Source organism: Pseudonaja textilis, chromosome Z (assembly GCF_049901715.1).
Source record: "Pseudonaja textilis isolate UNSWEBS1 chromosome Z, rPseTex1.2, whole genome shotgun sequence".
In the NCBI taxonomy this organism is placed as follows: Eukaryota; Metazoa; Chordata; class Lepidosauria; order Squamata; family Elapidae; genus Pseudonaja; species Pseudonaja textilis.
This window is the reverse complement of record NC_142008.1, coordinates 66986521-67014261: the sequence shown is the minus strand read 5'-3', so window position 1 is coordinate 67014261 and position 27741 is coordinate 66986521. Positions and strand designations below refer to the sequence as shown.

Sequence of the window (27741 nt, the reverse complement as noted above, 5' to 3'; positions counted from 1 at the left end):
TAGTAGCTGGCAAAATATATTTTGTAATTGCAACATTAATTAGAAATTTAAGCCTGGAGTTAAAAGGGAGGAATTAATTTCATTGTTTATATTTATTGCCACTCTCTTTTGGAGATTTTTCTAACCACAATAACGTTCAGAAGCTAAAAACTGCTTGAGCCAGTATTTGACAGTGATTTTCCATTACTAGCACGGAACATCTTACTGCAAGATTACAATTTGATCAATACAACAATTTTTATACATAAACATGTATATATATGTGCATACACACACTCAGAATATATAAATGCAGCGAATTTGATTGTATCGAGTCCTGGACAATACTGTTCCAATTTTACTGAGCTCTTTGCTCAATAAATGTGGTTAAGGATGGGATTGCGATTCAAGATTTACAGCACGGTCCCTAAATGACTTAATTCGTCTCCCCCACTGAGATTCGCGCCTATCTAGATAATTTTTAGCAGCTTCTTGGAAATGCAAATCGTGCCTCCAGCCAGCAGGAGGGAGGAAGAGGAAGTGAGAGTAGCGACAGCAGTAGCGGCTGCAGAGACGACGGCTGGGAGCTTTATAAGTGCTCGAGAGGCTGAGGATGGGATAGAAAGAGGATCAGAAACATCAAAACAAGCAGAGGCAAAAGGAGAACTTCAGTGGTGGAGGCGGTAGGAGGTACTGCTGTGGTCTCGCCTTCTGCCCCAGGGCAGCCAACTTCATTGTTTAGCGCTGCACTTTGTGAAACTGTTTCTACTTTAGAAAAAGGTACTTTAATTTCTGGTTAGTGGGAGGAGGAAGGAGAGTGGCTTGCCAGAGGCGTGTGTTTGTATGGGGATGGGGGAAGGGAAGGGGAAGGGGAAGGGAAAGAGCTACAGCATTCTGTTATTGGTTATGAAGAACGTCAAGTCCTCTGAGTTCAGTGTAGCCTACTGTCATGTGAAGGACGCTTGCAAGCCCCAAGGCAGTATGATGCTGTGCGGGTATTGTAACAAGAATGACGCCACCTGCGCTGGCGGGACTCTAGCTGGTATTGAAGGCATGCGTGGGAAACGCAATGCATGGCGACAACAGATGGACCTCCGCCCTTAATTGCAGCACTGAAAGCGAGGCGGGGAAGGGGATCAGGGTGCGATAGCTCCTGCGAATGAAAACGTCAAAGGAGTGCTGCGCCGATGGTGTTCCGGCGTTGTGAGGTAATATGTGAGGTGGTTGCAATCGTAGAGTTATCTCCAGTACCGCCTTCTCCCCATTGTTGGTAAGACACCTGAACAAATCGCAAGGGAAAGGTTGGTTCTTGAATTCTGCCACGATCGCCTTCTCCAGAGGTAGGTCGAAAACGTTAGCAACAGCAAAAAAAAAAAAAAAAATAATGGGGAAGGGAGGTTCTGTTAAACATGGCAAGATTCGTAGTGGTTGCGGGGAAAAGCCCCAACCTTAGGACATTGCTGCTGATTGCATTGGTGGAAGAAGAAACGCAAATTCCCCCGGTCCTCGGGATGGCTGGTACTTGCCCTCAATTGGCTCACTTCGAGAATCATCTTGGCGGGGAGGGGAGTCATTTCCCAACTTCCCGCCTTTAGGGTGCTGCCCCAAATAGCGGCCTCTGGCTGTTGTAAGCCACTTTACGTTTGTCTTCAGAAGAAACCAAGAAAGTGCTTCCTTTCTCAGTCAATCTTTCATCGTTTCTTTTTTTTTTAACCAAGAACCTCTGTTTCTGCACTCGACTCCTAATACTGCACGTGTGAAAACGCCTGATCTCTCCTCCCACCCCCAAAGCAAATTGTCCTTTTATTAACAAAATAGCTAGAATACTACTGGCAGGTGAAAAAGGTAAACGACTCTTTGTGAGGTAATGATTGAATTAAAAAGTTCCACTTCGACATTTTATAAAAGGTAAACAAAAAGTTGTATTCAAAACATTTGGTTGTGTGTGTGGAGCTGAATATCTAAGCTTCATCTTCCATATAGTAACATGGATAATAAACTAAATAATTGACTTATTTGTTACCTGACAACTTGGCTCTCTATACCAATGTAATTATGAGGCCAATCGTCTATAGAGATTCTTAGTCATCTAGGTGCCTTTTTAAGGCACAACTGGACTTTTTAGTTTTTCTTTGAAGATGTTTTGCTTCTCATCTATGAAGCTTCTTCAGCCCTGACTGGATGGTGGGGAATGGAAGGATTTATACTCCTTGCAGACAGGTGGTCATTTGCATTATTTTAGAGAGTCTTTGGGGTAACTTGGAGGTTTATCTGTGTCATCAGGGTCATCTAGTGCAAATAGGTCTGAAGCCTTCTTGGAACTTTTGAAAGGACTGTGTTGTAGACTAGAGATAGATGATGTTGTAACCCTCCCCATCTGTTGAGAGAGGGCTGTTCAATTTTGATATAGATGACCTCTTCAACCCCTCTTTCAACCAGTGGTCCCCTGTGTCCAAAATGTGGACTTTACTCCAAGGCCAATCCTAAATATAAATTGTACTTAAAAGTCAACAGTCTGTAAGCAACAACCTGTAATTCAAGTGGTTGGCTCAGGTTTTATCTTTGTAAGTGCCATGTGCTAATGTATGACTGAGACCACTGACATTATTCTGTAGTTCCTTGTTTTGTAATCTTTCCTTATTTCTTACTGACCAGTCTTCTTGGATTTGCCTTCTAAAGAGTTCTCTGAAGGACTACTTTTTGGTTACTTAAAATCCTCTTTCCCATAAAATTTTTTGTTTCCTTTGGGTCAGATTAACTCATCAGGGTAGGGAGCTTTATAAATTAGAGTACACTGAGAATAACTGTATTTTGTGCAAGTTTGTATTTTTGAATTTAGTAATGTAACATTTGTAAGCCTGGAAGATGTCCTGGGATATTATCCTGTATGTTAATTTTATTGCACCTAGCTAAGCAATATATAGAGTTAAAATGAAAGAGGTTAAAATGGACAGCAAAAGATTAAAATACAGAACTTTATAAGGAATCTCGCTCTTCCCCTATCATTCTATTTCTTTGTTGAATTCATTATACCATTTTATGGTAATTCCAAGTAAATAACTAAACTCATTCCATTGGGGAGATTTAAGTGGTAAGGTTTTACAATGTCTTGGCAATCTTTCTTACACATTTATTTGAGCTTTCCTATTTATTTCAGATCCTATTTTTGCACATTTTATTGAAAACTGCTTTAAGCATGTAGGGCTTGGGTCAAAACAAAATTATATGGGACAATATGACTATTTTAACTTACAGAACAAAACAATATAATTAGCAAATCAGAGTTATTAATTTGTACATTATTTAGCACTGAATGGCATGAGACAACATCTGCTTAGATATGCTCTGTAAACAAGTAAAATCTCATGTGAATAATTACAAGAATATACCTAACAAGTAATTTTTATATTTGGGTATGTTATATAAACATTAACCTTAGCAAGGGTAATATTATTTATCTTCTGTGTTCAAGATTTCTTCCTTGGTTCTATGTGAATGGTATATTTATGGTATATATTTCCTAAAATGGTGTGGGAGACACTTTTGACAATATGTGTAAAATAGTCATATTACTTTCTAGTTTGGCTATAGTCTGTAGCTTCTTTACTCCATGGAGATTTTGTTACCGCTTGGAGCATGTGGGTTCTGTCTGTAACTTCTGTAAATGTATATTTCTAGTAGCAATGTATGCTTTATAATAATAATTTCTGTTCTCCATTTTACATTTTTGGTCTGCTGTTTATTCTCTTATGGGCTTGTAGCTGAAACAACGGTGTGTGTAATGGCACTTCCTGACAGTGTCCTGTAGCAAACTATCAAGCAAATGTTTGCTTATGTGGTGCTGCTCCACCCTTCCTTCCTTTCTTTGTTTACTGAAATCTTTTGGATTGTGAAATGTGAATTCATGCAGGATTTTTTGCCATTATGTTTAAACTATTGAAAATAGTTTAGGATGTGATCTCATGTTTTCCATATTGACAATCAAGGATTATGCACTTTCCCCCTCTTTTAGTTCTTATTTTTAAAACATAAAAGTCTGTAAATGATAATATTGACTGTTGGGGATGATAGATCTATGCTGTACTGCTTAAAAGTAGCATGTCCTTTGTGTTCTGAGAGCCTTTCATGTTACTGAATAAGAAAACTATTAATAGTAATGGGAAATCTGGAAATTCAGTTCCATTCCAGCCTTTAGTAATTAGGATCACTCCAATGAATCCTTCTAAATTTCTGCTAATAGGCTGTACATATTGGTCTTCCTTTTATTCGACTTTTAGAGTAGGCTGCCAATCTTTATTTACAACTGTTCTACATTTTGAACAAAATAATGTAATCAAAGTTGTTTTTTAATTAGATGGCTTATGCAATGAATTCAAAGAAGCCTTACTGAGTTAACAGTTGAAAATGTGATGGATGTTTTGTGTTCCCATACGCACTTGCAGATTATATCTTTATATATTGATGAAGTCATTGATCATGTTACAATTTGTTCTCTGTGACACAGATGTGTCTATTCCAAGCTCAGCATACTACATATTGTTAATATAAGTTTCTTTGTGACAGTGCTGTGGATCTGAACCTACGAAATTTCCCAAAGTAGGTTAGACCGTTGGTCCAACTAGCCAAGTAATCTTTTTACCGTAATCATTTTCAGTCTTTTTAGAATCAGAACTATTTTTTGCCATAACATTTGATTTGTATAATAGAAATAATGTTATTTCTGTTTGCTTTAGATCAACCTGTTTAGATCAACCTGTTCAACACATATTAAGCTACAGGTTCAAATGTTTCATAGACCTGTAACATATATTGATTTTTAGTATATTTAAGATTTGAGGTTAATATTCTTCCCTTATTTAATTTCGGATCCTGAACTATCTTTTTTTGTATTCTAGTTTCTCCAGGTGTGCCTGATGAATATTCACATTTCCTAGCTAGAAGTATAGCATCCTATACATAGTTTATGGAAAGTTTTCTTTTCATAACTAATGCAAAAGCAACACACACACACACACACACACACACACACACATATACACCTGAATAATGCAAATCCAACCATTTGTGACTTAAGTAATAAACTTTGTGTGTGACACAACTTATTTAATTTGTGAATCTTTTATTTATCTGGCTTTATAAATTCAACAATTTTATCTTTTTAGTTTCACAACTTTTGTACCCATGAAATTGCATTAAAATGATAAATGTATTCATCCAGTTTAGGAAAGACTATGCACAGAAAGAGAAAATATAAAAAGAGAAAGAGCTGCTTCAGAGTTTGTGTAAGGTTCCATTACAACCTGTTGGCATTGCTTGAAAGCAGTTGCAACTTTTTCCAGAATGATGTAGTTACTTTTCCCTTTTGTTTTGTGCTCTGGAACATCTTTTTCTCTTTATATCTAACATTCAAGCTATGTTCTAGTGAGTGCCTCTCTTTCCCTAATCCCAATCTGATTTAGCTTTAGTTCCTTTTAATGGCAGTTTCTAGTAAATTTATTTTCTTACCTTTTGTACATCATCACCAAAACCATTTGATAATATGGTTTAGAAATACAACACCCTTGTATTGATGTCAGTGGTATAGATCAGTAAGAAAACACTATAGATAATCCCTGGATTATAAGCATTTCTCTTAGTGAATGTTTGAAGTTACATGATAAGCATCATGTATTTACAAACATTTACGAACAAATTCCAGAACTATGAATCAGCACCACAGCAGTTTTTCGCCCTTATGAACAACTGCAGAGGCTCTGCAACATTCATGTAGCACATTGGTGGCTGAAATTGAGCTTGTGAGGGTGGATCTGCAACGTGCTGAGCAAGGCCTCTGGATGCCTGAACAGCTCTATTTTGGCTGGCAACCTGCCGGGCAAGGTCTCTGGAGGTCCGAATGGAGTTTCTGAGGGGTAGATCCACCCCTCAGAAGCTCCATTTTGGCTGGCAATGTGCTGAGCAAGGCCTGCAGAGGCCTGACCAGAGCATTGGAAGGGTGCACATGGCTGAGAGGCTGGAGAGGAGACTGCTTGCTAGATCTTCACAAGGTAAGTGACCCGGCATGGCAGGTTGGGGTGGGGGAAGCAATTGTGAAGAACATGAGGTATTTCAGTGTGTTGGGGAAGCCTTGGGTGGTCTTAGGCAGGTGGCCTGTTCCATCACTAGCCCTCCCCCCCATGGTCTTCCCCACTCTGAAATATCTCGTATGCATTTAATGAGCCTTACATTCGATTAGCGAATGCGTGAGTGAAAGGAGGGAGTGATCCCATTCAAGGTACAAGATTCACTCTCATGAATCCTTGGGTTACGAATGGAATGGGCAGGCACCACTACATTCCTAACTCGAGGACTACCTGTATGCTGAAACTATGTAGGAATTGGGTAAGATTGTCTGCAATTGGTGTATGTGCTAAAGCAGTTGTGGCATCTTCAGTGTGCCTGTACGCTCATTGTTGATAGGATGCAGGTTACTGTATAGTTAAATGCAAAGATTAGGCACTCCACGTCAATTTGTATGTCTCAATAACTATAAATGAACAAATAGTGATATAACTTTGACATGGCACAAGAGACAGCTCATGTTTATTGTCCTGTTTTCAACTTTGGTATAGTTTTGAAATATTTAATTATGTCAGATACAAAATTATTATCTTTTAAGAATCAATATACACATGCAATTAAAATAACCTTAAATTGATTTGAAGGAAAAGTCTATATGTTTAGATTGAAAATCAGTGACTTTTGCTATTTCAGTGATGAAACACACATGGTTTGAGTTGATTTGTTCAGCTCTGTATGCAAATATGGACAGGAGGGAAAGATGTCTAGAGAAATGAGTTCCTTCTCATATGGAAAAAGTGCAACGATAAAGTGCTTTTATTTCTTCTTTTTGGCTGAGGAATGCACATCAGCCACGGCGGAGGCTTCCCTTTGGGTGACCCTCCTCTTCCGCTCATGACCCCTGGCCAGCTGTGGTGGAGCCGAGAGGGTGCGTGCGAGCAGGGAGATCCTCCTTAAGCAAGCGTCCGCCCGCCCCATACATGACTTCACTGTGCTTTGGTGGAGCTCGCTTGAGGAGGATCTCCCTGCACACCCTCCCGGCCCCGCTACAGCTGGCCAGGGGGTCGTGAGAGGAGGAGGGGAGGAGGAGGAAGAAGACCACTCGAAGGAAACCCTCTGCCATGGTTGGTATGCGTTTCTTAGCCAGCCCGGATTTCCAAAAAGAAGAATTAAAAGGAGTAGTGAAGAACCCCAAAGAGAGCTTGCCTAGCTTTGGCTTTTCGAGAGAAAGAGGAGAGATACAGAGACAGAGAGTGCGTGCACATCACACACACACACACACACACACACACACACACACACACACACACACACACAAAAAGAGGGTGAAACCGGTTGACGAGCGAGTGTCTTTGGCAAGGATGCTGCAGCTTTCTCCGAGTCTGACCTCAGGTGGGCATGCGAGGTTCGGCGGGGCCAGACCCCTTTTCCTGCTGCCCTGAGCTTCTTAAAGCTGTTGCTGGGTACTGGAGGCCCATCCTCCTTTCCGACATCCCTTTCTCCCGGATTCAATTCCTACCCTGCCAGCCCTCATGTTAGCAAGTCCGGCGTTGGTCGTGGCTGGATCGGGTCAGTGTCTTGGCAGGGAAGGAAGATTACACACCTCCCCAAGCAACTGAGACACACCCAGCACCAAAAAGGGTCAGAAGAAGTTCCAGAAAGAGTGAGGCATCAGAGAATCAGTCCTGGCTGCTTTTCTATCCTTTGCTGTTGCCCTTACATTCTCAGGCCAGGCAAAATAGTGTAGATAGATGTTGCAGTGTAGATAGAAAGAGTATTCTCAGGTAATTATACCAATGCCCATTTTGTTTGCAAACCTTAGTAATAATGGTACAATTTGAGTTGCTATCTTCCCATCCAGGCATTGTAATTATGATATTTATTTGCAAAATTAAATTAAATATTACCCTGGTGCATGAAGAATTACAACTTTGGAAAATTTTGTTTCTAGAGCTAATAAAATAAGAAGGGAAAGAAAAATATTTATTAAACCTCTTTGAAATAATAGCAACCTCCTATCTTAACAAAAATGTTTATATCTCTTTGCTGTTCACAACAGTTACATTTAATTACAAAACCATCAGAATACGTATTGTAAGTGAACTTCCTAAGAAATGACAGTTTCCTCAAATTATTCTGATTTTTTTTTTAAATTATAAAAATTAAGTCCTTGTGAATACAAGATTATTGCAAAAAAAAAATGTTTGTAAAACTGGTTTATAATACTTAGCTGTCAGAAATCAAGGATACAGTTATTTAATTACACAAAAGGTTGTAATCTATGAAAGGTGCTGACCTGCATTTTCATATAGTTATTGAAAAATGCCTCTTTAAGATTGTGTCTGAATGAGAAAATGGGTCATCATCTGGAGCAATTATGGGATTCAAATTTTTTTACTACCAGTTCTGTGGGCGTAGCTTGGTGGGCGTGGCAGGGGAAAGATACTGTAAAATCTCCAGTCAGAGGTGATATTTGCTGGTTCTCTGAACTACTCAACATTTCTCCAGAACTGGTTAGAACCTGCTGAATACCACCTCTGATCTGGAGCAATTTTATTAATGGACAGAATGCTATGGATTTGGATTGGGGAGATTTATGTTTGTATATTGTACTTGGCTTTGAAGTTCATTGCAGGATCTTAAAACAGTCTTATTTCTCAGCTAAGAGTGCTTTTTGTAAATTGTGATGGGAAAGTGGGAAAAATCATATCTTGCTTTGAGAATTTTTATAGGAAAAACAAATACAGTATGAACACGATACATAAGTTTAACTCACATCCTTACATAGGCAACCTGCTCTTACTTTTTTTTTTTACTTCTACCTTTCTAAGTAATGGAAATCTCGTATATTCATTCTCCTTAAAATTACTCATTGCTTCATATTACTGTTTACAATGTATACACATAGAGTTAGCCCTTGACTTATGACCCATTGCTTAGTAACTGTTCAGTTATGACAGACATTCCCAAAAGCTACATAAAATTGCAGTGTTCCCATGGTTGTTCATTCTTACAGTCAACCCCAGGAATGCTTCAGTGCCCCCATCTCCACCATCTATCCCATTTTGGCCTCTCCCAACTTGGCCACTCAGCCATCCAAGGGAGCCTAAAGCCATGCAACAGAAGCAATCTGTGTATGGGGAAATGATAGCTTATAGACCTTGGTCTGGTTTTCACTTAGCCACCCAAGGGAGATTAAAGCTTGGTGCATGAGGGGCTGTTACAGCTTGTAGGCCTCGACTTAGGCACTTGCAAGACTTAGCCTGATTCTCAGCCAGCTCCATAGTCGCATGCAGCATGCAACTTTTTATTGTTTTGCAGACAGATACCCCACCAATATGAAAGCTTTCCTACAGAGACTACCTCATGGCAACCATATGTTATTCTATAAGCAGCTACTATTGCCACAAACCTGTGGGAGCCTGTTTAAAAAAAAAACACTCAGCAAATTCAACAAAAAAAGGAACCTCCTTAAAAACAGAGTTCCTGACAGACTCACTATGGTAATACCTTACTGGCAACTTCTATAGGAAAGCTAAGCCTCGCATTACCTTGCATGGCATCGGCCTGTGGGGATCCTGAGGGAATAAAGCAGAGCACATGGTGCCCCAGGAAGTGTAAGAGACCTTGAGAGCATTCTGTATTCTGTTTAATGAGCCATATGTTCATTTAACATCTGCATCAGAGAGAGCATTATGTGAGACCATTTTGCTTAATGGCTGTCACTACTAGTGATCATAATGGGCAGGCTCCATTACAGTTGTAAGTTGAGAAATATTTGTATCATTCTTTGTTTTTGTAGAAAGCGAAACAAAGTACAGAAAAAAAGTAAATAGCAAGGATAGGAAATTAAAGGTAAGAAAAGACATGTAAGTGAATTTAGTTTATTTTAAACCAGGAGTCTGCAAACTTAAACACTCAAAAAGCCATTTCAACGTGTTTCCAGGAGTGGGATTCTATCGGTTCTCACCCATTCGCTAGAATCTGTTGTTAATTTTCTAAACAGTTCAGAGAACCAGTTGTTGGAAGAAATCTCCTTTTTTCTACTTTACAGGCCTAATCCTCTAAGGAATGCAGGAAGGAAACATTCTGGTGTTGTTTTTAGGCTAATCTTTATTGCCCTGTGTTGAAGTAATTCCCCGTTAGGAGAATGAGTGGACACAGGGAGACGTAGTGAGAGTGGTATTGAATAACACATGACCAGCATACCGATACACTGAATAGTAAAATGTAGGTTTTTACTTCCAGTAAACAGTTAAGCAAAGTCCAGCAAGCAGTCCAAGTCATACATGGTTAAAGCAGTCAGTATTCAGTCCAGGGATAATCCAAATAACAAAAGTCCAGTATCATAAACAGTTCAGTAATCAGACTCACATCAATCCAAGAAGAACAACGATCAGCAACAGTCAATAGGGAAAAATAAAGGAACCAAAAACATCCAACAAGCAACTACCAACAACAGAACATAACAACCCAGGTTTCTGGCTCCATCTTATGGCCATTTGAGGAACCACACCCAATTACATTACTGCATTCCCTTAAAGAGACAGTATTGCATGTCTATCCTGATTTATATATTTCCAACCCAACTGTTAGGTAACTGTCAATTCCTAACATTCTACCTTTTGGGTAGGACAATATATAACACCTTACAATTTAAGTCCATAATCCACACAGCAAGCCTTATGCTTTGCAGAGCCTTGGGCTTTTGTAAAATGATCTGCAATGTTATTCTCTGACATGCAGTACTCCAGTTTAATCATTTACTTTGCACACATTGTCTCACATTTAAGTATCTTAGATCTGTGTGTTTTGATCTTGTCTTTACAGCGAGATTGGAAGCCATCTGTATTGCTGATTGGTTGTCTTCATAAACAACAATAGAAGCTGTTACACCAATTCCCATGTCAATCAATAGTTGCTTATAACAAACTAAATCTGTACATAATAGAGACAAACATGAGAATTCTGCCTTCATTGTTGATAAACTTAGATGTTTTTGTCGAATAGACCTCCATCCAATCAACACTTTTCCTAATAATACTACAGTACCCGACATTGATTTACATATATTTATGTCTGTTGTGAATTTTGCATCAGCATATACAGTTAGACTTAGTTCATCCTTAGGCTCCAAATATAATGCATAATGCATTGTTTGTTTCAGATATCTTAACACATGTTTAGCAGCTTGCCAGTGCCTTTCAGCTGGCTCAGCATTAAACCTGGCTAATTGGTTAACACAGAATGCTATATCTGGCCTTGACCAATTACTGAGATAAGATAAGCTACCAATCAAGGACTGATAAATGTTCTTTATCAAAAACAGGACTTTGTACATCACTGTGACTAAACTCCTGGCTCATTGGTGTTTTAGCCGGTTTACAAAGTTCCATTTTAAAATTATTTAGTAATTGGTTAATTTTATCTCCCTGTGAGATTTTGTATCCTCCCCTAGTTTCACCTATCTTTAAACCAAGATATTGCTTAATTTCACCTAACTCTTTTATCTTAAATTTCTTTTCTAACAGTGAAATAATCTCAGTAGCTTCTTGCTCAGTTTTGGTGATTAATGCTATGTCTCCAGTAAACAATAGCAACAATGAAACTACACCATGACTTTCCCTTTTGAACAAAGATCAGCCATGCCAGCTACAAACCCTATCTTAGTTAATTCTTTCACCATACACTGGATCCACTCATATCCTAATTGCTTCAAGCCATAAAGACTCTTTTTCAATCTCCAGCAATCAGTTGTATTATCATTTGTTTTTATACCTAACGGCTTCTTTAAGTATTGTATATAGTGTGTTGCAATGGTGCATGCAGGTATGCCGTCTCTACATCTAAATGATTTATAATGTATTTCTCTTTAGCTGCCCACACTAATGCTGCTCGTAATGTAGTAGCCTTAGATGAGGCTCAAACACCTCATCGTAGTCGTTTGCTGTCTGATTGAACCCTTGTGCTACTAACCTGGTTTTATGGGTAACAGTCCCATCCTCACCGGTCTTAAGTTTATCAATCCATTTACACCCTACGGCATGTTCACCTGGTGATAACCTGACAATTTCATATACTTCCAACCTTTGTAAGGATTTCAGTTCCTTATCAATTGCTTCTTGCCAAGCAGCCTGATCCCTAGCAGGATACAGTTTCAATTCATTATAGTTACCAGGAACTGTATTTACTTGGCATACAACACTAGCCTGATATCTATCCGGTGGTCATGTTACTCGGTTGAATGTCTCGGTAATACAGGGCTTACTGGTGGACTCTCCTGTTCCACCTGCTCCTGTTCTTCTCCTTCCTCCTGTGCCTGTTTTTTTTCCTCACCCTGTTCCTGTTCTTCCTCTTTAATGGCTATTGATGGTTTAACTATTTCGTCATTAGGGACTACTTGGGTGTCAACAATAACATTATTGGATTCCTGTTCCAGTTTATTCCACCCAACGTGCTCAAGAAATTTAGCACTAGCACTACAGTAAACATGAGCTGTGCCTGAATCCCAAAATCTAAACGATCTATGGTTGGCCTCGTAACCTACGAAAAATAATTTCCTAGCTCTATGTTTCCCTTTCAGTCTTACTTGTGAGGGAATATGCACTCATGCTGGAGCTCCAAATGTGTGTAGATAACTTAAATTTGGTTTTTTGCCATGCCACCAAGTGAATGGCAATTCACCAGTTGTTGTGTTCACTGCATTGTTCAACACATGGTTACTACACATTATGGCCTCACCCCACAGTATTTCAGGCAAACCTGAATCAGATAACATAGTGTGAGCCATGGCTTGTAACGTTTGTCCTCTTTGTTCTTCCATCGAATTATGTTTTGGCCTGTAAGGTGCAGAACGTTTATGCTCAACACCAGCCAATTTTAACATTGTTTGGAATCTATTGTTAATAAACTCAACCCCATTATCAGTAACTAATGTAATTACCCTATGTTTCATTTTTCTCTCAGAAAACCTCAGCCAATTAAAAATGTTGGAATGTTTCTGTTTTGTTTTTCATTAAATAGCAGAAACCGTATCGTGAGTAATGATCCATTATACTCAAAACATAGCAGGCACCTCCCAAACTGGGTTTCTTTGGACCAATTATGTCAGCAAACACAACCTCTAAAGGTTCTTTGGTCTTAAACCCATTCAGTCTGTTTGCAGGAGCCTTGCTTTTTGCCTGACAATAGGCATTACAGCTTAAGTATTTGCTACAGGGTTTTTAATTTTACTCCCTCTGACAATTTAACAGTTTGTTTCAGCATTTTGAAATTAATGTGCCCCAGACATCTATTCAGTAAATGTATACATTTGTCATGTGGCTTAACATTGTTATAAACCGAGTTAGCCATTTACAACTGGTCATCATGTGTCACATATAAATCATTCTCTAAAATAGCAGTAACACTTTACTCTCTTTCTCTAATATACAGTTATCTCCCCTAAAGGTTACTACATAACCAATATTAACTAAAGCCCTTACTGATAACAAATTAAATTTCAGTTTAGGTACATACAACATAGTTAAATGCTCATTTACACATGAAAAATATGCAGTACCTTCACCAGATGCTTTCATCTTCCATCCATTTGCCAATGATATATGTTGCTTACTCGTGGACATCATTACAAACCTCTCTCTATTTTTAATAATGCACTGCACTCCCAACACCTAGCAGCAGACTCTTCTCCACAAATATGGACAAGCTGCTGGTCACTCAGTGTTAGTCCAATGATAGAAAGAGCTTGTTCGTTGTTTTGTTTAAAGTCAGCTAACTTCTTGGCATTGTCCTCATCATCTGGATCCCAAGCATTTACATCCGTTGGATCCTGAACTGAAGCCCATAACCCTTCTCTATGCAGAAGTAGACTGCACTTCATAGACCAGGAAACATAGTTTGTTCCATCCAACCAGGTTATCAGTGATAGACTTGTTGAAGCGTCTTGTGCCATCTTTAGCAGGACAGTAACCCACAATTAAACACTAAACAGCTGTCTGTATACAGTACTGTGTATTCACACTAACTCTCAGTTATTTGAGCCTGGTATGGTCTGGGCCCATAACCAGTGTTGAGGTAATTCCCCGTTAGGAGAATGAGTGCACACAGGGAGACGTAGTGAGAATGGTATTGAATAACACACAGCCAACACACAGATACACTGAATAGTAAAATGTAGGTTTTTACTTCCAGTAAACGGTTAAGCAAAGTCCAGCAAGCAGTCCAAGTCATACATTGTTAAAGCAGTCAGTATTCAGTCCAGGGATAATCCAAATAACAAAAGTCCAGTATCATAAACAGTTCACTAACAGATTTACAACAATCCAAGAAGAACGTCGATCAGCAACAGTCAGTAGGGAAAATGCAGGAACCAAAAACAGCGAACATCAGAACATCAAGCAACAACAGAACATCTAGCAACTAACAACAGAAAAGCTAGGAAACCAGGTTTCTGGCTCCATCTTATGACTGTTTGAGGAACCACACCCAATTACAATTACTACATTCCCTGAAACAGTATTGAATGTCTATCCTGGTTTATATATTTCCAACCCAACTGTTAGGTGACTATCAATTCCTAACACCCTGTTTACAGAAACTGCCTCTCCATTGACCCTTGTTACATTCTTGGCAGTATGCCTAGACTTTCTGTCTCTGGAGCTTCTGGGGCTTAACTTTCTTAAAGGGGAAGGGTTGTTTTAAGCTTTTTACATTGCTTTTGGGAGGAAATACTCCCCTGTTGGAGTGATTTAGCACTTTGAAGAAATAATTGAATAATGAAGCAGAGCTGTCAGAAAGAAACTTTTGATGACAAGGAACCAAGATGAGTGACATTCAGCAAGACTTCTTGGCTAGGTAGAAAGATTGACATTCAAATGCGAGTTTACATACCCTTTTTGAGTTTTGGTCTAAAAATGTTTTTTTGTGAAGTTTAATTCTGTGCTTGGTGATGTTTAATCCTGTGTTTATTGATGGAATAATTTTTCATATTCAGCTTTATTTGGAAGGAGAAAAGTTAATCTCTGTTCCTGAAAAGAAACTAGGTTGAGAAATCTGGCTAGTTCCTAGTCTATTTGTTCTGGTAATTGGTTTAACAAGCAACAGCTACTGTTGTGATTTAATTATTTCTATTGTGTTTGAATTTTTTCCTGCCTCGTGGTTTTTTTTTCTATCTGGGGAGGGGGTCTTCCTTCACTGCTTTAGTGGTTCCTGGCACTGTCCTTTTGGGGTGTACTTCCAAGAGGCAGGATGTAAGCTAGGCACTGATTTTTTTTACTGCCTTTCTGGGGGGCATGTGATCTTTCCTTAAATCTGGGCGATTTCCTTAGGATATCTTGTGAGGTGAGAGACCAGCTGGTGTCTTTAATGATGCAAATGGATCTATGGATTGCTTCTCCTGGAGAAATGCTTAAATGATCTTGAGCTTAAATGATCTCTCTGCTAAAGGGTTTTGCTTTATGAGCAAGAGTTGACTGCTGATAGTTATCATTCCATTCTTCTCCATGCTGCATCGAGAGCCCAGGATGGGTTGACTCCTTCCTATGAAGTCATTTAGCTGAGTCTGTACTAAGATATAAAAGCCAGCCCCGGGGAGAGACCCCAGCTTTTGACTCAGCTCCTTTCAGTCAGTAGCTGTGTCTCTGAAAGCATTTCTGTTAGAGAGCACTCACCAGCGATCTTCAGTACTTTTTTCCTCGCTTCAAGCAGCTCCCAGGGCAGCTGCTGTTCCAGGAGAGCAGGGCTCTCTCTCCTGCAACATTGGGAGCAGTGTTACAGAGCTCTATGCAGGCAAGCTGGGCAGCATCTGTAGACCTCCCCCACACCTGCATTTTGGAGTGATTGTTAAAATGATCGGCAAACTGATAAGAGCACAAGCCAGCTGATTGTGTGGCTGGTCGCTCTGTTTTCCCTTGCTGATTTTGCTCGGGACTCTGTACAGCCTAAGGAGCGATTCTTCGATCTTGGAGCCTGTTTCCTGTAGTCAGTGGCCATCTTGGATTCAAGCCTTCCACCATGAGGTGAGCAGCCATTTTATAAGCCCAGGGCCATTTATGCCCTAAGGGGCTTAATAGAAAAATTTCTAAAATAGCTTCTTTCTAACGCAAGAGCCTTTATTCTATAAAAGGAGCAAGATAAGGCTCAGGCAGAGCTTCCCCCCCAGTGGAACAGTCTCTTAAGCCCAATAAGGGAAAAAGACATAGGCAACGCACCCAATCAGTCCAGAGGGAGGTGGCTGCTAAAATCAAAGCTAAGGCTCTAACCCCTAAGAAGACAACTCAGAGCAGAGAAGCGCAGACATGCAGCTCTAGAGAGGCAGTTCAACAGAACTATTCAACAGAAGGGAGTGCAACAACAGCATGTTTCAAGTGATACTTGTGGGCCCCAACCAAGCCCTCCCAGGGGAGGAGAAGTTATCTATGAGCCTTTCCATCCTCCATCCTGGTCTCCTGAGGTTCTTGCAGTACAATCAGATCCTCAGGATCTAAGCAGATCTGGCCCTTATTTCCAACAGGCTTCTGTGCCCTATGCTCCTTCCCCCGAACCTTTCCTCAATCTAGGCCTGAAGCCACCTTCACTCCCACAGCAACGGGCTTTAGGCCTTCTGCCTCTATCTTTGACCAGGGGATATCCAAGATGTTGTCTCATTAGCCATTAGGCAGGATTGGCTGAAGGCTTCAAGCAAATTCTTCAACCTCTGGAAAGGGTTCAGGCCCTTCTCCCTTCTCAATCTATAAGTTCCTTGCCTCATCATCCTGATTTACACAGGCCCCAGGACCTCAGGGTCCATTCTTCTCTACCAGAATGGGAGGAGGTTGATGAGGAAGGAAGGAAGGCCTTCACCATCTGAACACAGTTACTCTTCTCATTCAGAGTGTGAAGAGGGTGAGCTTTTTGACCAAAATCTTTCAGAGGAGGAGGATTTTCGCCCAGAGCAGACATCCTCTGCATTGGTCTTCAAACCTACTCTCTTCAGGCCATTACTCAGCAAGGCCTTGGTCGCTGCCAGGCTGTCACCAGAGGAAGTGGCTCCCAAGCCACAAGGAAATCCCTCTAGCCAAGGGGATTCGCTCTTCTCCAAGCCTGTAGTGCATATAGAGGTTTTGCCTTCTCCCATTTTGTTCCTGGACATGGTCAAAGAACAGTGGGCTTCTCCTTCGGCAGGTCCTCGCCCATCTTCTCTGGATAAGCATTTCTACAATGTCAGCACAGCTCTGAACAATGCCCTGGCAGTGCCTTCTGTTGACATTCCGGTTCTGGCCTCATTCGCATCTTCTGGCACTCCCACGGAGCCAGAAGATATCCTGAAACTGGATGATAAACGCTCTGAACAGACCCTCAAGTGCAATCACCAGGCCACTGCTTGGGCTGTTCGAGCTTCAACAGCAGCATCCTTTTTCACAAGGGTATCCATATGGTGCTGCACCAATTCCAGAATAGATTGCCTGCTTCTGTCCTTCGGTCTCACCAAGACCTTAATAAGATTATTGCAGTGGCGGGATTCACTGCAGATGCCACTCTCAATTCTGCCAAATTTGCATCCAAGGCCATGGCATCTTCTGTAGCAGCAAGAAGACTTTTATGGCTCCGAAATTGGCAGGCAGAGTCACACCAAAAATGGAAGCTGGCTTCAGTTCCATTCGCAGGCAATAAGCTTTTTGGCGATGCTCTGGAACCTTATCTCATCGAAACCAGAGATAAATGTAAAATTCTCTCTTCCTCTGGGAAGAAAGCCGACTATCACCCTGCTCCTTATCGCCCTTCTGCCTTCCAAGCGGAGACCTCATCTCGCTTCCTCTGCTCTCACAGGCCGTACTCCCAATGCCAAGACCAATGGGCGGAAACTTCTGGCAGGCAACAACCTTCTACTAGTAAACGGCCATTTCGGGGGGGAGGGGGTTGTTCCTTCCGTTGCTCTAAGTAATCCCTCGTTCTCCCCACCCATCGGAGGTCGTCTAACCTTCTTTGCCTCCAAATGGGAGGAGTCAATGACGGATGCCTGGGTGCTCAGCACTATTAGGTCGGGGTTACAATTGGACTTCCTAACGCCACCCCCAATTTTTTTCATCTGTCCTGTCTCTCAGGACATTTCCAGGCAAGCCCTCATGAATCAGGCCATTCAGCACCTTCTTGAAATCAGGGCTATTCAACCTGTTCCCCCCTCTCAATGGGAATGTGGGCTTTACTCTAGACTTTTCATCTTTCCCAAAGCCTCGGGGGTGGCGAGCCATCCTTGATTTCAAATTTCTCAACCAATTTGTAAAATACAGGCAATTTAAAATGCAGACTCTGCATTCTATTTTAGAGAGCGTTCGGGAGGGTGACCTTCTCTCTTCCATTGATCTCACTGAGGCTTACCTCCGCATCCCAATTTGGCCTCATCATCACCAGCTTCTCCGTTTCTGTTATCAGAATACCCATTACCAGTATCGAGCACTTCCCTTCGGCCTCTCATTGGCTCCAAGGGTCTTCACAAAGGTTCTGGCAACATTGATGGCACCTCTGCGTTCTGTTCCAGTGAGGATCCAATGCTACCTGGACGACATTTTGATTATCCTCTTCCATCCATGCGGCCCATCAGGATCTGCAAATTACCCCGTCATGTCTCCAGAGCCACGGATTTACATCAACACCAAAAAGAGCCAGCTCTCTCCCACAACCAAATTGCAACACTTGGGAGCAGTCATCGATACCATGTCATGCCAGGTTTTCCTGTCTCCAGCTCGTGGCAAGAGCCTTGCAAACATCATCAATCAGATTCAGCAACATCAACTTGTCCCCCTGTCGCTGCTGTCCAAACTTCTGGGGAAGATGGTCTCCTGTATTGGCATTGTCCCGTGGGCTCGGCTCCACTCCCGACCCCTCCAATGGTTCCTGCTTCCCTACTAATGAGCAGGAGCCAGCCACTCCTCCATCAAGGTCCCACTCCCGCCACAAATCCGTAGATCTCTCAATTGGGGCATTCCCCATCAATCTGGAGGGGACTCCTGTTCAGGGACCCAGACAGGCTAGTGATAACCACCGATGCCAGCCTCCTGGGTTGGGGTTCCCATATGCAGGGCCAGATAGCGCAGGACGTTTGGTCCAGGTCAGAGCAGACCCTTCCCATAAATTGGCTAGAGCTCAGAGCCATTTTTCTGGCTCTCAAGCATTTCAGGCAATCAGTGACCGGCTCTCATGTTCTAGTCCTTATGGACAACATGGCTGCAAAGGCTCATGTCAACCGGCAAGGGGGGATGAGGTCCAAAGCCCTCATGAGAGAGGCTCTACGGTTGGGGTTATGGGCAGAGAAACACCTGTTGTCGATCTCGGCCGACCACATCTCCGGGGTCAACAACTCCCAGGCCGACTGGCTCAGCAGGAACCTAGTTGACCAGGCAGAATGGTCCATTCCTCCGTCTCTATTCAGGGATCTTTCCTTCAGATTTGGAACACCGGAGGTGGATCTCTTCTCTATTCCTCAAAACGCCCAAGTCACCAGATTCTTCACCAGGTTTCCTTGCCAGGAAGCGGAGGTGACCAATGCTCTTCAGTGCAGATGGCCCAAGGGTCTCCTCTATGCCTTTCCACTGCTTCCCATCATTCCGGCAGTAATTCGGAAGATGTTGGAGGAAGGTGTGGAGCTCCTCCTGGCACCCTATTGGCCAAGGAGGCCCTGGTTTGCAGACCTGGTCAACCTATCCTTGGAGGATCCCAGCCCATCTAATCTCCCTTCACCAGGGGGCCCTGCTCTACCCAGAGCCCCAGGGGTTCAAGCTGACCGTGTGGCACTTGAGCGGCAGCGGCTAGAGGAGGCTGATCTTCCAGAAAGGGTCATCCTCACTATCCTGGCATCTCGCAAACCTTCTACAAGGCACATCTATGATGCCACCTGGAATGCTTTTTTCCGATGGTGCCTCAGGGAGGGTCTTTCCTGCTTCAGCCCAGTTGGCAGAAGTTCTTAGCTTCCTTTAGCATGGGCTGGAGAAAGGTTTGGCCCCCAACACCTTACGCAGGCAGGTTGTGGCCCTCTCCTTGGTCCTTTCATGGGGTTCGCTTCCTTCCTTATCCCATCACACTTCAGTCAGGAGGTTTTTGAAAGGGACTTCCAACCTGCACCCTCCAGTGGTTCACAGGTATTCTTCTTGGGACCTTCATATGGTCCTTAATGCCCTTACAAAGCCCCCCTTTGAACCCCTTAGAACAGTGTCTCTCTGTTTCCTGACACTGAAGGTAGTGTTCATTGTTGCCATCACTTCTGCCAGGAGGGTTTCCGAGCTTGCTGCGCTTTCCATCAGACAGGACCTTTGTTCCTTTCACGATGATAGGGTTGTTCTTCATCTGGACCCCTATTTATTCTGAAGGTTAACACCTGGTTTCACAGGTCCCAGGACATTGTTTTGCCTGACTTCTGCCCCCTCCCGCACCATGACTTAGAGCAGCAGTGGCACACGCTAGACGCAAGAAGGGCTCTTAGAATATGCATTAAGCATACTTCCTCCTTCAGGAAGTCGGAAGCCATGTTTGTTTCCTTTTTCTCTTCTCACTTGGGGCACAAGGCCTCTTCTACTATTAGCAGGTGGGTCAGGTCTTGCATTGAGCAGGCCTACAAAGCTGTGGCCCTTCTGGTTCCCCAAGGTCTGATGGTGCACTCTACTAGAAGCACGGCCACTTCTGCCTGGGCGATCCAAGCATCCTTGGAGATTTGTCGTGCGGCCATGTGGACATCCCCATCTCCTTTCATCAGACACTACCGTCTGGATGCCTTTGCCTCAGTGACTGCAGCCTTCGGCAGACGGGTGCTTCAACGAGTGGTTCCACGGTCAGTGTGATGAGCAGGACGAGGACCCGCTCGCGGACATGCAAGCTTTGGTATGTCCCATCCTGGGCTCTCAATGCAGCATGGAGGAGAATGAGCGTTGGTAGAAGTTACCGTGAATGTCCTTTCTATCTATGCTGCAAGAGAGCCCAGCCCCTCCCTTGATTCTTCCGGAGAAGGTAAGACTATTTCTGTATTTATTTTGGGCTTTCAGAGACATTTTTCACTCTGTCAAGTATCTTCGCCATAGCTGGGGTCTCTCCCGGGGGCTGGCTTTTATATCTTAGTACAGACTCAGTTAAATGACATCATAGGAATGAGTCAACCCATCCTGGGCTCTCTCGCAGCATAGATAGAAAGGGCGTTCACGGTAACTTCTACCAATGCCCATTTTAACTATTTTAATTCCCCAAGGTGCTCTGGCACCCTGCCTGATTTATAACTCCAGCTTGCAGGTATTTTTAATCTAAAGATTGGTATTTAAGACAGCTTTTTGCAAGGTAAGAAGCTTTTTGTATTTTTGTACAGGTAATCCTTGACATACAACAGTTCATTTAGTGACCATTCGAAGTTACAATTGCACTGAAAAAAGTGTCTTATGACCATTTTTCACACTTACGACCATTGCAGCAACCCCAGAGGCCAGGCGAAGAGAAGTGCCCTTTGACATCAGTGATGTTGAGTTGGCCACGCCCATCCAGTCACACGACCAACAAGCCATGCCCACCAACTAAGCCACATTCACAGAACCAGTTGTTAAAATTTTTGAATCTCACCCCTGCCCATTTCCCACAGGAAAAAATAATACTGGGAGCCACAAAACCTGGGTGGGCATATCCACCTCAATGTCACTCACTCTGACCCAGTCACATGACCACCTAGCCATGCCTACCCAGCCACAAAACCCTTCTGTCTCTCTCTCTCCCTCCTGTACCTCTGACTCTCTTTCCTTCTCTGTATCTCTATGTCTCTCTCCCCCTCTCTATCTCCCATCCTCTCTCCCACTTCTCTCTATATCTCTCTTCCCCTCCTCCTTTCTCTATCTCTGTCTCTCTCTCTCTCCTTCTCTGTTTCTCTCTGTATCTCTCTCTCCCCCTCTCCCTCTCTTCCCCTCTCCCCCTCTCTGTATCTCTCTTTCTGTATATCTCCCTCTGTATCTCTCCCCCTTCTCCTCTCCTCCTCTGGTGTCTTCCTCCCTCCCTCCGTATCTCTATATCTTTCTCTCCTCCCTATCCTCCCCTCTTTCTTCCTCCTCTCTCTATCTCTCTCCCCCCCCAGTATCTCTCTATTTCTCTCTCTCCCACTCTATATCTCTCTCTCCCCTCTTCCTTTCCTCTCACTCACTCTCTCTCTCTCTCTCTCTCTCTCTCTCTCTCTCCCCCTGTCTCCCCCTCCCTCTGTGTGTATGTGTATCTGTCATGCCCCTGTTGGAATCTGATTCCAAGGGAGAGGTTGGAAAGGCTGACAGGGAGTGGGAGTGTGGCTCTGGTGGCTGTGGAGGAAACTGGGGAAGGGCACAGTCCATCTGGGCATTCAGAGGAAGACCCAGGCCCACCCCCTCTTCATCCTAGGGCATGCAGGGAGCAACGTGGGTTCCGGGGGAGAAAAAGGCCCTGATTCCTTTCATTAGCTGCAGCTGAAAAAACAGGATAAAGGGGGTGTTTGCACACTGCTCCTTGATGGAAGCAAAGCATGAATTATTTTGGTTTGTCGGGTCTTATCTGAGTTCTGGCGTCCTCCCAACTGTGTGTGTTTAATTATCTTTTGAAATCTTCAATTCTTTATCCTGCTCTGTCTCGTTAATTGCTGCAGCATGTTTTGTGTTGGTTTTTATTTATAATTTATATGTACTTTGGGTTTGGATGGAATTTCTTCACTTTAGAAACTATTCTTGGGAGAGTTTTCTCCAGCCGATGATAACTGGATATGGAGGACCAAGTTGGAGGTATTAAAGGGACTTTACCTATTTTTGTGACTTCGTTGCTTTTGTGCCATGCTTTGGGTCATCACAGTATCTGTCTCTATATGTCTGTATATGTCTCTCTCTCTCTTGGAAAGCTGCAGCTGGGCCAAGCCAGCAAGGTCTCCTTGGGGATCTTCGCTACTCCTTTTATTTCTTCTTTTTTGGAAATCTGGGCTGGCTGAGGAATGTGCTCCAGCCGCAGTAGAGGCTCCCCTTTGGGCGACCCTCCTTCCCCTCCTTCTCCTCTTGTGACCCCCTAACCGGTTGTGGCAGGGCCAGGATGGTGTACAAAATTAGGAGGACCCTCCTTAAGTGAGCACCCGCCCAGCCTGCAGGTGCCTCTGCTGCACTTTGTTGGAGCCTGGCTGTTCACTTGAGAGAGGGGTCTTCCCATGCATGCGCACCCTCCCACCCCTGCCACAGTGAGAGGAGAAGGAGGGTGAGAAGGAGAGGAGGGTCATCCAAAGGGAAGCCTCTGCTGCAGCTGTCACATGTTCTTCAGCCAGCCCAAATTTCCAAAAAGAAATAAAAGGAGTAACGAAGAGCCCCAAGGAGAGCTTGCCAGTTTGGCCGAGTTTCGGCTTTGTGTGTGAGAGAGAGAAGAGATGCAGAGACAGTGAGAGCATGCATGCAAGAAAGAGATACACATGCACAGGCACACATGCACGGGGGGGGGGGAATTGGCTGATGAGCAAGCGTCTTTGGCGAGGGTGCTCCGGCTTTCTCCGAGTCTGACCACCAGGGTTGGCATGTGAGGTTCAGCAGGGCCAGCCCCTTTTCCTGCTGCCCTGAGCTTAAAGCCATGGCTGGGCACTGCAAGCTGTCCCCCTTTCTGACATCCCTTCCTCCTGGATCCCATTCCCACCCCATCAGCACCAAGGCAGGCGTCGGTTGCGGCCAGGTCAAGCCAGTGTCATCCCGTTGGTTGCCGACATCCGCTTTAAACCATTCATGTTTCAGAACCAGTTTGATCTAGTGGTTAAGACAGCAGGCTAGTAAGTGGGAAACAGTGAGTTCTATTCTCACCTTAGCTATGAAAGCCAGCTGGATGACCTTGAGCCAGTCATACTCTCTTAGTCAACTCCCCTCTCAGCTTTGTTGTTGTGGTGAAAGTAGAAGTGAAAAGGAATATTATATACATTCACTGCCTTGAGTTGTGCATAAAAAAATAATAAAGGCGGGTACAGGTAGTACTTATGACCACAATTGAGTGCAAAATTTCTGTTGGTAAGCAAGTCATTGAGTTTTGCCCAACTTTATGATGTTTCTTGCCACAATTGTCAAATGAATCACTACAGATGTTGTTAATAACACAATTGTTAAGTGAATCTGTCTTCCCCATAGGCTTTGCTTGCATGATCCCAAAACACTGCACCTGTCATAAATACAAATCAGTTGCTAAGTATCCGGATTTTAATTATATGACCATGTGAATGCTACAAAAGTCATAAGTGTGAACAATGGTTATAAGTCACTTTTTTCAGTGCCATTATAACTTTGAATGGTTACTAAAGGAATGGTTGTAAGTTGAGGACCACCTATAATCTTTGCAGACTAGTTGCTACTACTACATCCATATTCCATGCATGTAATTATTTTTGCTTAATTTGCTTCTTATTTCATATACTTCCTCCAAGCACATTTTTTTCAGCTTTACCCTTTATCTCGATCCTTTTTTTCAGTTCTATTCTCATTCATTCTATATGAGCCAACCTCTTCAGTGTTTTTCTCTGTACAAGTCACTCATTTTTATGTTTGATCTTTATTAAGAACCCATTCATCCAGTGGTGGTATTCTACTGGTTCAGCAGGGTTTGGCCGAACCGGTAACTCCAAGGATCATGGTGAGTGAATTGGTTTGCTCCAATGATCAGTTGCTGGGCCCACCCACCCAGGCTCTATTCTGACATTTATTTCCTGTTTTTCAAGCTCAGCTGCTTTGCGCTACACAGCAGATTGCTGTGCATCAGCTGTTGAAGACAGGGAGATTGCAGGAGGTCAGTAGCAAACCCAAAGTGTGCGCTCACCAAATCAGTTGTTATACTGGTTGAATCACACCTCTGAGTCATGCCCACCAAGCCGTGCCCACAGAACTGGTAGTAAAAATTTTTGAATCCCACTATGTCTTGGTTTATCACTATTACTTCTGAAGCAAACCTTTCCTGATGCATTCAACTTACTTTGACGCTTTTCCCAGCATGAATTCTTTCTTTCATACAAAAAAATTAATAGAAGCATATTCTTATATATAACTGTTTTTGCTTATTTTGACTTTCATTCTTTGGTGCAGACTGTATAATACGTATTACCTTACTACCAACATTTGTGTGTTCTGAAGTGTTTTCATCCATTTCCCCACTTTTAATAATCTACCCAAATATACACACAGAGAGGGAGAAACAGATAGACAGACATTAAAGAATAGATGAAGGATAAGTATTTTAGTATTTAATAATGCTGAAAATTTGTTTTGGTTCCTAACATACTGTAGCACTATCTGCATATATAGTCCAACGTTGTGGCTCTGATTCCCGAGCCTGTGCTGTTAGAAGAAGAGGACTCGGAAGATGAGGAGGAGGAATTGGGAATGCCTTCCTCCCCAGGACCTTCCACTTTGGCAATGCCTTTCCCCCTGATAATACCTCAGGTTTCAGCAGATAACCGAGAGGAACAGCCTGAGATTAATCAGGAGGAGGAGGAGGGCATATCGGAGCAGCCTCTGACAGGGAATCAAGTAGACGAATGTTGCCTTGATCCTAGGCAGTGTCGTAGGAAGAAGTGTGAGCTGCAACGTAGGAGGCGTGGGCAAATCAGAGAATAAGCTGAGTCATTGAGACACACCCCACAGGAGATAAAAGTGAGTGTGTTCTCCTAAGAGCTGCTCGGAGCATCCAGAAGTGGGTGGTGCTTCAGTCTCTGCATTCGTAGGCTGAGCTTAATTTTGAGGAATGCTCCTCCTCCTCCATGTGACTCCTCCGTAGCGTTCCCCAGTTTATGCTCAGCCTCGTGCGAGACAGGCAGCAATTCGAAGAGCTCCTTGGCCGTTTCAAGATAGTTTCATTCTGTCTCATTTTTTCATTCCATTTCAGGTCGTATTGTTTATTTATTTCCCTTAGCCCTGCGCATTTGGTTTTCTCACTGCCAATTACCCCAGGGAGGCGTTTTTTTCACCCCAGTGGGTGGCAAAGGGGAGGGCGAGCAGTGCCTTCACGCTGCCCCCCCATAGCCAACCTAAACCCTGTTTTCCTTTCTTGTCGCTTGGTTTTTTTCTTCATTTCTCTTGCCAGCGGCTTGATTTTATTCAGTTAGATTTGTTCTGTTCACCCCCCACCGAATGCCGTTTCCTTTGTTTTTCTTTACTGGAAGAGCTTTCCTCTTCCTTTCCTGCCCACTTCTTCTTGCGGACCTTAGATTGTCCCTGGGGAGGCATTTTTCTGCCGCTGAGAGGCCCCGAACTCCGCACTTTGCAGGCGTCCACCATTTTGAGCGCTGCCTCATGGTCGGGCGCCATTTTGCTTTCGATCTAATTGGTGCAGTGCGAATTTAGCTCAAGGAACAGGACCCGTAGGCCTGTTCAGAGCCAATTTTCCATTTCCTTTCTCCAACCTTTTGGCTCGGAGGCTGATTGATTGCATTACTACTTGTTGGCTATCCCGCAGCTTGACTCAGCAGGTGCAGCAGTAGCAGCACACCCGCCCAGTTCCACCTGGGAAGGCAGTTGCTGAAGGCCTAGCTCTCCCTCCTACTAGGTCTCTGGCTTTCATTCGGCTGATTGGACTCCCGTTCTTTTGTATTTTATTGTATTTAATAATAATAATAATAATAATAATAATAATAATAATAATAATAATAATAATAATAATAATAATAATAATAATAATAATAATAATAGGAGAAGTCAAAAGGGGGGGCGTGAAATAATTTTTAGGGCTCCCGACCTTGTTGCAGGTCGACCCCTAGGCATGCCAACTGCCTCATTGATTCTCATCTTCTACAATTCCTTTTGAAATGGCAGAGGGCAGTCCTTCCAGAGGTCCTTCGTTGAAGGCAAAATCTAAAACCCACCATTTGCGCAGGCAGGCTAAGGAAACATCCAAAGCCTCCCAGAGGGATGCCTTAAGACGCCACAAGGCGCTGGAAAAGGAGATCGACAGACGCACCAGACAGTCAGGCTCAGTGCCTCCTGCCCTACCACCCTCCACCCCCTCTACCTCTACCCAACACCCCCCTCTTCTAGTCTATTCCTCCTTATCCAGACGCAGCTCACCCTCTCAGGGTCATCAGGCTCCTGGAACACCGGCTAGATGGGCACCAGAAGCTACCTTCACCCCTACAGCTGCCGGTTTACGCCAAGAGGAACCACTCATCCAAGAGGTTCCAGAGCAACTGAGATCCTGGATGGAGTTGGCTATCCGCCAAGGGATCGCGGAAGGATTCCAGCAGATAGCCCCTGATTACGAATCTCAATCAGTAAGATCCCTGCCCAGATCGGAACCGCTCCATGAACAGGTACCCCCTCAGGGGGAAGTTCCCCCTACAATAAGGGAGGAGGAGGAGGAGGAGGAGGAAGGGGACCTAGATCTAATCAGGGAAGAAGAGGAGGAGTTTGACTTGGGGCCTCTGCAATACAGCGAACCCCTTTCTGAGGTGGACCCATTAGAAGCGGAGATGTCCGAGGACGAGGGCCTCACTCCTGACCAACCTGCCTTTGTGGGGCTATTCAAGCCTCAATTATTCAAGTCCCTCCTTTTCAAGGCCAGGAATATTTCGGGCCTAAATACTCAGTCTCCCTCTGATCCCACTCCTCTTGCTCCGGAAGGTCCGGAGGACTCCATTTTAAACAGCCCATAGTGGAGCCGAAGTCATCCCAACTCCTCCCATCTTCTCTGACCTGGTGGTTAAACAGTTGGCCTCTTCAGCACCTCCCCCGCCCTGTTGGCCCACGA

General features: G+C 43.4%; 1 protein-coding gene across 10 annotated transcripts in view; it reads left to right on the top strand.

Annotated features, from left to right (window-relative positions):
• The first annotated feature begins 513 nt into the window (after window positions 1-513).
• Window positions 514-27741, top strand: part of ELMO1 (engulfment and cell motility 1) — a 526860-nt gene continuing 499632 nt past the window's right edge. For 4 of the 10 annotated variants that reach the window (XM_087917597.1, XM_087917595.1, XM_087917594.1 and 1 more), the window contains exon 1: window positions 528-759. The gene's annotated coding sequence lies outside the window, so the exon portion shown is untranslated. Of the gene's footprint in view, window positions 760-906; window positions 1320-27741 lie in introns of those variants that run through there. The other 6 variants (XM_026702241.2, XM_026702239.2, XM_087917593.1 and 3 more) reach the window with 5 other exon arrangements.